Source organism: Oryzias melastigma, linkage group LG10 (assembly GCF_002922805.2).
Source record: "Oryzias melastigma strain HK-1 linkage group LG10, ASM292280v2, whole genome shotgun sequence".
Taxonomy (NCBI): Eukaryota; Metazoa; Chordata; class Actinopteri; order Beloniformes; family Adrianichthyidae; genus Oryzias; species Oryzias melastigma.
In genome coordinates, this window is record NC_050521.1 from 8973187 (window position 1) to 8983263 (window position 10077).

The following is a 10077-nucleotide window of genomic DNA, read 5'->3' on the forward strand; positions in this document are numbered from 1 at the left end:
CCTTTTCTTCCTCCAATGAAGAAGAGTGCTTTTCTCTTCTGCGAGGAGACCGTCTCCAGCAGCTACTGGAGCAGCTTGCTCTGGCACATGAGTGTGTGAAGAATACACACAGATGTCACGAGTGATAGGTTCCAACTCTTTTTAAGAGATCAGATGCCATGCAGGAGTCAACCAGGTTCAACCAATTCAGGGGAATGGAAGTTTATTTTGTCCACAGGGTTAAAATATATATATATATATAAAAAGATTTTAAAAAAGGAGAAGAGTCAATAAAAAGCATCCAGGCACAAATGGTCCACGCCAACATCCTGGTCCAAGGAGCACGCAGTCCAAACCCAGTCTAAAACACATAAAACCAAAATAAAAGCAAGATAAAATTCAATTAAAACCAAAAGCATGGAATAAAATAATCTAAAGTCGGTTCGGAAAGGTCTCCTTGGATAGTTAAAAAGGGGGGACAGAGAGGGTACTTAGCTCAGAGAGGGGTGGGTCGCAACCACACCCCTCTGCTGCTGGTCTTCTGCGCACCCCTCTCCGCCTCGCTGCCCGCTGCTCCCTGGGAAGGCTCTTTATTGCTGCAGTCCTCCACCGCCGGTACCTGAATCCCCACTGTTGGCCAGACTCTTCACAAGGGATCCACGGACACGCACACCACAGCTGGCGCTTGAAGACCCAGCTGCCTGTGGCTCCGGCGGATGGGGTTGATACCCCCACCGCCCCATGGTTACCAGAGGCAGCTCCCCTCTGTCCTCCGGGTCCGTCCTTTGCCTGGCGTCCTTCTCCCTTCTGGCTCTGCTGCTAGTCCTTTAAAACGTCCAAGATTGAGAGCCAGTCGGTTTGAGCAGAGCCAGAAAATTAAAAAAACACAAGTAAAATACATATAAGAAAATTAAAATCCACCCTGTGACACAGACAGGTTGTGGTTACTTAACATTTTGTGTTTCCAGACACCTTAGATGGCCCCTCTATGCTGAGTGAAGCACCTCCATGAAGAACTTCATTTCATGTGTCACAGTCCTTTCAGGAGGACATAATGATGCTTGCAGGGGTAACTTTGGATGAATCTGAAAGCATGGACCTGTGTTTTTTTTTTTTGGATAGTTTGTTGGTCTGCACGGTGGCACAATGGTCGCACTTTTGCCTCACAGCAAGAAGGTTCCTGGTTCAAGTCCCAGCTGGGGGACATGCTTCATAGGTTAATTGGTGACTCTAAATTGTCCCTAGCTGTGAATGACAGTGTGATTGAGACCCTGCAACAGGTTGGCGACCTGTCCAGGGTGTAAAATGCCCTCAGCCATCAGTGACTCCAGCAGCCCTCTGACCCCGAAAGGGACAAAACGGTTAAGAAGAAGAATGATCTAGAAACACTTGAGAGTAACCTGTCATTTGAGTATGAGTTCCTCCTGTTCAGACACTGAGTGATTGTTTTATTTACTCCATGATGTGAGAATGATGATATTTTAATAGAATATTCTTAGGTTTGTTTCTTTAGATTGATAAACTCCGACTGGTAAATCCAACATCCCCATTAAGACATCATCCATGTAGCCATGGACCTCTACCCTGTTGGATCTTCTGAGGCAGACAGGTTCCATCTTCTGAACCACACTGTCTGTCTACAAGAATGAGAATAAAATCAATCTCCATCTGATGAGAATGTACTTCTATCATCTTCTAACCTTAACAAAAAACACAAAAACACTGGAAGCTTATTTTACTGAGTTTATTTACGTATACTGGAGTATAAGAATAGAAATCCTCCTACAGAGGTCCATTCAGTAAATATATATTTCTAAAGGAGACCTGTTGTAGTTCCATCAAAGAAAGCTGAAGCAGTGAGGCAGCATGTTATATGTTCAGTTTTTTACTTTGTTCATTCCACCTCCAACCATTTGTGTCTGTCTTTAAGAGTTACATGGATTATCTTGTTTTTTTAATGACATCACTGTTTGGGGGCTTACATAATAGTGTTACAGAACCTGGCTGCCTTGATCATGCTGTTTCTGTTTTCTCCAGTAGGGAGCAGCAGTGCATCACTAACAGCTGGTCTGACTGCTCCTTTGTTTTTGGGGTTAATCCAGTAATCAGATTACCATAGATTGTATACAGTCTTGTTACGGTTACGGTTGCTCTTGAGATTCTTCAAGTTGACATGAAGAAAGTGATCATCAATGTAATCATGTTTTATTTTGTTTTATTGGTAACAAATGATTAACCTTTTCAAAGTGTGATGAGTTTGTGTCTTCAAAATAGGATACAAAAATAAAATCAAGATGATAAAACATCCATGTGAAACAGACAACACCGCCAGGCCTCAGCTGCTGCTTGACAGAAATCTGCTCAGAATGTCCAGATTTACAGAAATCGTTGCTGGAACTCTGGGAGACTTTTAACAATCTTCAAGATCCTTCATGGACACCATGCTACCCAAGAAGAAAAAATAATCCTGGCTGAGGATCAGCTTTCTCCACTCAGGTATTTTTCCGCAGCCACTCGAAACTGCAGTTGATAAACCTTTTTTGAAGAATACTCACATATCAAACAGTTACAGTGGTGGGCTGTTCATTTCATGATGTCATTATCCAACCTTTACTAATATTCTACTTCTTTGTCTTTCAGTCGTTCCCTCATCACAACTATATTATATATTATATATATTGAATCGATTAAAAAACAATTCAATCGATTTTTTTCAACCCAGCCCTAAGTAACAACCTTTGAGACACCTTTTAACACAACAAAACACCAAATCCAACTACTAACATAAACTTCAGCAACCAAAACCTTGACAATAATCATACAAAAGACAAAACAGAAAATGTTAACTCCCATAATGCATTTTGCTAGCTGCTTGCAGTGAGTAGGCTCATTAAAAATAACACTAGACATTAAAAATAAAAGTCAAGCATTTGCACACACCCACACGAGTCTCCTCCACAGCAACAAACAGGCTGGAGCAGAAATCTGTGCAGCCCTCGCTCAGATTTCTGTTCTGAAGAACATCTATCAACTTAGTTAGTGCACTGTTGCCAACTCCACAGTGATATAAGTCGGTATTGGTTGACCTCAGAGTTACTAGAAGTTGACAGACGATGTCAATGCCAAGTTAGCATATCAGTAATGGAATGAACAACAATAAAATTGGGACATGCAAAGTGATCCAGGAGATACACTTCACCTGTTTCTTGTTTTTCTAAATTTAATTTGCTCCACAACAAGCTTCAGGAGCAAGACATGATCCTGAAAACTTTTTGCATCATTTTGATGATAACTTCAATAACACCTGGCAGACATCGGCTGCATGTGTGTGTCCTGTCTGGGACTGAAATAAGCCTGAGATATAAAAGAAACCAAAGCAGGTAAACAAACAGAATCCAACTGTCTAAGCGTCACTAAACGTTTGATAGAATTACACTTTCAATATCACTTCAGATGCAGATCTTTACTAAATTCCTGGTCATTTCCTTGTTGATTCTGTTGGGCTGCCTGTCAATATGTGTTGTGTTTCCTGATGTTGATACAGTTACTGCCATGTGAAGACTTGCCACGGAGAATAATGAACTCTTTTGTGGCTCAGAAGCTTAACTCTCAACAACACTGCAGTGTTTCATCTGCACTTTTCATCCTAATGCATAATGTAAGGACACTCTAATTCGCGTCAGTAATTCAACCATGACATGCAGGCAGCTCTATAGAAAGATGAGCAACCGTACAGTCTTCCTCTGAGTTTGTTTGCATGGTTCTCTGAACCCGTGGAAGTTGCCGACACTCAGAAGGGATGCGATCGCTCTGTTGATCTGAGCCTCACAGCTCCCATGGATGCACAGGGTTTGGTCCAAGTGAGCTGTGAAGACAGAGAAATGGGTGACGTGATGGCCAGTGGCAGAGTGCCTAGCTTGTCTTGGTCTAACAGCCTGGACTTTCAACAGAGAGCAAAGATAACGCTTCAGTGAGACTCGTCCACACACAACTCTGAAGTGCAGTTTCATTTGATTATTGGCTGCTGCGTAACTTTGATGTCAGGCTATGCAGTCTTTGCTGCGCATGTATGTAAAGAGAGTTCTTTGTTTCATGAGAACGTTCCTCAGCTTCCAGCCTGTCTGCCTCCGCACTCACTGATAGTTACTACGGGAGGATTCAGACTGGACACATTTGGTTCGTTTAAAGGGAACCAGTTCATTTTCCCCAATAATCCAGAAAAAATTTTGTGAACTCGGTCCGGTCTACCCGACTTTTTCAGTCTGAATAAACCCTAACTCTCAGCCTCTGACCTCCTTAATCTTTCTGTTTCTCTTGGTTTCTCTCATCTTGACCAAGGATGAACACACATCAGTGTGTGAAGTTGTGGCACACTGTTGCCTAGAGACTCCTGAAGACATCAGCTGATCAACAAAACAGAATTTTTAGATTTTCAGAGTTTAGCTTTTCTTTCAGACAGGAATACTATAAATGCCAAGAACAGAAGTGACATAAGCTGCTTTATGGCGCTAGCCGAGGTGACCCTTTTATTTATTCTACGTTGACATGTCTCTCAAACTGAGCAGTCTCTAAGGCCTGGTTGCTATGGAAACTAGCAAGCCAATACTGGAGAGCAACCAGAACACATTAATAAGCTTAGTGTGGGTCTGTTTGGCTCCTTCGTTTGGTCAGAAGTACAGTCAGTGGCTGTGGGTTTTCAGGCATGATGTCTGTTTGAGATGAATAATATCCACCTGAATTCACTTCTGTGGTTCTAGCTAAAGATGCCAGATAAATAATGAAACGAAAGACTTCAAACGCCCTGAGAAAGTGTTTCACCATCTGCTGGCTTTTCCCTGTCAGCATCATGGCACCCAGTGTGGAAGAATCTCTCCTGGTGCAGCGATGCAGTGGGGGAGGAGGGTTCAGTCCTTATTGGAAGCACAGACAGGAACATGACTAGCCGGGGGGGATTATTGTGCAGCTTTGAATGCTAAGGATTCCCCGGGAAAGAAAGACCTCCCCCATTCACCCCCATGGAAAATCTGCTGTTAACAGAGCCGTAGTGCACTGATCTGTGGTTATCTGGGACAAGGGTGGAGCAGTCTGCTTTAAGCATGGGCATCCCAGTGTAAAATGTCATATGTAAATCTGATGCATTTATTATTGCAGATATATTCATTTTGTGCAGTGACCAAGACTTTTTCTTCCATTAAGGGAACTGAGGTTCCATCATGTGATCATTTATAAAATCATTATAAAAACAAATCCTTATCAGTAAATCCTCCTGTTTGTTCTAAAGTAAAAAGTGTCCTAAACCAGTTCAAGCACTGTCGGGAAAACATAGCTTCTCATTAGCTGTGTTTCCATTGACTATGACATTGCACAAATTATGTCTTGTGATAATACCCGGCCAGGAAAGCCAAGTGGCCCGATATGGTTTAAAGGTGGCAGAGAATTTAGCCCCGATTGGATTTATCCACAGTTTCGGTGGTTCTCCACCTGTGTTTGCCACATTGACTTAAGTAGAGACTCAGTGGGTTAACTTGCTAGCCAGCCGCCTGGTTAACAGCGTAACGTGCTAGTGAGCTCTTCTGTAGCAAGCTACCAAGCTCTGCTGTAGCATGCTAGCGAGCTCCTCTTTACTGGGCAAGCGAGCTCCGCTGTAGCATGCTAGCAAGCTTGTCTGTAGCAAGCTAGCAAACCCCTCTTTAGTGAGCTAGCGAGCTCCCCTGTAGCAAGCTAGCTAGCACCTCTGTATTGAGCTAACAAGCTCAGTTTAGCATGCTAGCGAGCTCCTCTGTATTGAGTAGCGAGCTCCGCTGTAGCGTGCTAGTGGGCTTTACTGTAGCAAACTAGCTAGCGCCTCTGTATTGAGCTAACGAGCTCCGTTTAGCATGCTAGCGAGCTCCTCTGAATTGAGTAGCGAGCTCCGCTGTAGCGTGCTAGCGGGCTTTACTGTAGCATGCTAGCTAGCGCCTCTGTATTGAGCTAACAAGCTCCGTTTAGCATGCTAGCGAGCTCCTCTGTATTGAGCTAACGAGCTCCGCTGTAGCGTGCTTGCGGGCTTTACTGTAGCATGGTAGCGAGTGCTGTTGTAACAAGCTAGCGAACCCCTCTGTATTGAGCTAGTGAGCTCTGCTGTAGCATGCTAATAGTGATGCTATAGCAAGCTAGAGAGTTCTGCTGTAGCATCCTAGCGAGCTCCACTGTAGCATGCTGACCAGCTCCTCTGTAGTAAGCTAGAGAACCCCTCTGTCGTGAGCTAGTGGGCTCCTCTGTAGCAGCGAGCTCCGCTGTATTAAGCTAGCAAGCGCAGATGTATTGAGCTAGCGAGCTCTGCTGTCCACCAGGCAGCTGGCGGATGGAAACACAATTTTGAAAATTCTTGCATTTATCCAAAAAGATTTTTGCACATGGAGGAGGTGCTTTTTGAGGCGTATCAAAATTTGCAAATTTCACTAAACTGCAATGGAAAAAACATTTTTCATTCAATAAGTCATGTGATACTACGATTAGCTGCACAGCGGGCACCAAAAGATGTCCCACAGCGGGCATCAACCTCATCAAAAGTTGAGCGTGTGATGTAGAACTGTTGGATCCAAAGCTCCTGGGTAAAATCATCAACCATGATTTCTCTACATCTAGACTAAACCTGGTCTTGTTGTCTAAAAGCTTACAGTGTTTGGCCATAACAAAGCACAAAGCCTGGAGAAACCCTCTCTGTGGTCCCGTACCTGTAAATGTGAAGCAGAAAAGGTTCTTCAGATACATACAAACACCTCCTTAACTGGTTCCAGCAGCAGCATCAGAGCTTGAACTACCAGGACTGTGTGACGGGTGACGCCTGTAGGGTGTGGCTCTACCATTACGGCCCTTTAAAGGGGGTGGGCTGCCCAGCAGTGCTAGATTCTTATGGGTGGGCAGGTCGACTGCTGGGCCCACACTGTTTGTGTGGCAGCTGTGAGCCAATTTGGTAAATTTGGTTTATTTTTGATAATCATGTTTGTTTTTCGCTGTCTTTTTTAAATCATGTATTTGATGACAGGGCTGTGGCATCACGAGGAAAACCTACAGAGTGAATGACTGGCTGTGGGTTCTCGATACAACAGGTATGCCCTATTTTATTGTTTTTGATATATTAAAGAATTGGGTATTTTAACAGATGGTTGTTTTTATTGTTTCTGTTCCCAGTTATCGTACCGCTACCTCTGTCCTTTTTATACTGTTTTTTATTATTCCTCCAGTTAGTCTGTGTCAGGACTACAGCAGATTGACCGTTTTTAAAGCTTTTATCATTTTTGTTTGGGTCACTTCTGTGTCTGTATCATTTCTGCGTTGCAGCAGACTGGTTTTAGCATGCGCATGTCGAGCAGTGTTTTGTGTTTTTATTTTATTATCTTTTAATCCGTGTGCACTGTTCACAGCAAATTGCTACCTTTGGTGTGGATTTTATCTCGGCTTGTAACAACAAAGTGGAAGAATATATGAGACCGGAATAACTCTTTGTGTTCAATAAACATAGTCAATTTACTTGAATACACCTGACTTTAATACTTCCACAATTCATGGTTCCACTTGCAACAACTGGATGAGAACAATGCGCTTTCCTGATGCATTTACAACTTTCCTCAAACTCTCCCACCAAGGGTCAGATTGGGGTTGCACGGAGGTGTAGTGTTTAGTGTGAGAAGACTCTCTCATTATTTATTTGGTTCAATTCCCCCTGGTTTCTGTCCATGTAGTTTGCATGTTTGGGTTTTTTCTGTGCACTGTGGCTTCTTCCCACAGTTCAAAAACACCCTTCACGGGTAGATTAGTGAGCATAAATTGTCCCTGGGTGTGAATGTGAGAGTTATTGGTTGTGTTCCCATACAATAGACTCCCCAACTGTCGAGGGTGTACCCCACCTTCAGTCACTGGGATAGGCTCCATGATTACACCGATTAGGCAGATTAAGAAATGGATGGATGAAGACTAGATGAGGGAAATTTATGTTTAAACCATTAATTATATAAATCATGTTGTAAATATGATATAATTGAAGTTAAACAAATTGATATTATAATCTTAGCAATTCTTGCAAACAGTTTCCTCTGATGTTTAGTCACCTTTGGTAGGATCAATATGAGGATTAGGATACAGGATTAGGAGCAATGGTGTTGGTCAAAGCAAGAAGGCCCCGGTTCAAATCCTAGCTGAGGGACCTGAAACAGAACCACCAGCTGGGACCTTTCTGTGTGGAGTTTGCAAGTTCTCTCCGTGCATGCATGGGTTTTCACCGGGGACTCCGGCTTCCTCCCACGGTCCAAAAACATGCATCATAGGAACCTATGACAGACCTGTCCAGGTATGTCCTGCCTTCACCCATCAGCAGCCGGGTTAGGCTCCGGCACCCCGTGAACCCAACAAGGACAAGCGGCTAAGAAGACAAATATGAGGATTATAAAAAATCATTTTGACATACATGTTAGACAGCAAACAATTAAGATATTCTGGCTTTACTGGAATCATCTGGACAGAATTGGATTCTAACAGTTTAAATTCATAAAACGTCTGCCGAGGATTTTGGTTAAATGTGCAGCACTCTGAGCCAACCTCAGTTGTAAACTGGCCCTTAAAAGTAAATAGAATTGAAGAGTATGTTCAATTAAAAAAAGTTTGGACTACAATAGAAACTTTAAAAGCACAATTAAAGCAAAGAAAGCTAATGCCAACAGTTATAGTGTTTTATTCACAAGTGAGAAATACCAAAGGTCATACATGCTTACATGTCATTTCTAACTTTGACTCACGTCAAATATCCAACACTCAAAGGATTATATATGGATGAGACAATCTTTGCTGCCTACAAGCTGTGACTCATTCTGACTGTGTGTTGTGGTGAGTATTGGCAGGTCTTAAAAGGAGCAGAAGTGCTGATACGTGGGGCGGCTGTGGTGCAGCGGTAGGGGGGTCGATTCCTGATCGGAAGATTGCAGGTTCTTTTCCCACCTTGACCGCCCATGTGTCAAAGTGTCCTTGAACCCCACATTGCCTGTAGTGGAAGGTTGGTGCTAGTGTTCGACAGCGGCGCCACCACCAGTGTGTGAATGGGACTGTGACTCTAAAGCGCCTTGGGTCTTCAAGAGAGGTGGAAAAGCGCTATATAAGTACACACTGTTTACCATTTGGGATTGGGACTTCATAGTGTGCTCTCTCCTGGTAAACAGCTTTGCTGTGGCGGTAGGCTGTTACCTATACAATAATTGGGACAAAAGCCTGGAATGAAATTAGCGGTGGGCCACATTTGTCTTGTATGCCAGAGTTAGGACACAGTTAGGATTTACACAAAGGAACTGTTTAAAAATGCTAAAAACACAACTGGACTGTAAAGGTTGATAATCCAAAGGTTGAGGAGAATCTTTGAGCCATTGGAAGGAAGTATTTTCCAAGGGTTTACCTAGTTACAAACAACCAGTGTGAAAGCAGACTAATGAGTCTGAATTCCTTCACTACACTCTAAAAACACTTGGGTTATTTATTTAACCCAATTCTTTGATTATTCATGTTGGGTTATAATTCTGGGTTACCTTTTTGGAGGGTTACTCATTTTCTGGGTTATTGTGGCTTAATTTCAACCCAGTTCATGCTTTATCCTTAACCAAAATTATTGAGTTATTTTTTGACCCATTAATTAGGTTAAGTATATTATGTGTTTATATATAAGATAACTATATGATTAAGGCCTATTAAAAGTTTTTTTAATTAAAATTTACATTTTTATATTTGAAAACATGAAAATGTTAGAGGATTGAATCAAGGGAAACAAAAAAGAGAAAATTAAGGAAAATATACAAAATGTGCAGTAAATACAAACATAAAAAACACACACAATACACGGTAAATTTCCCAGTGTAATATCTTCGTAGTCAAACTGTTCCAACTCTTTCAGAGTCATCACAACAACAGCAAGTGTAAGGCCCCTCACTCATTTTCAAGGTGTTGGTGTTAATACTCAGAGTTAAAATCCATCAACTCTGAGTATTAAGAGCTGTAAATTTTTCAGTGTTAAATATGTTCATTTACTCTTTTAGAGTTGTTTTAACAAAATAATGTGCAAACTGCCACCTAGTGGTG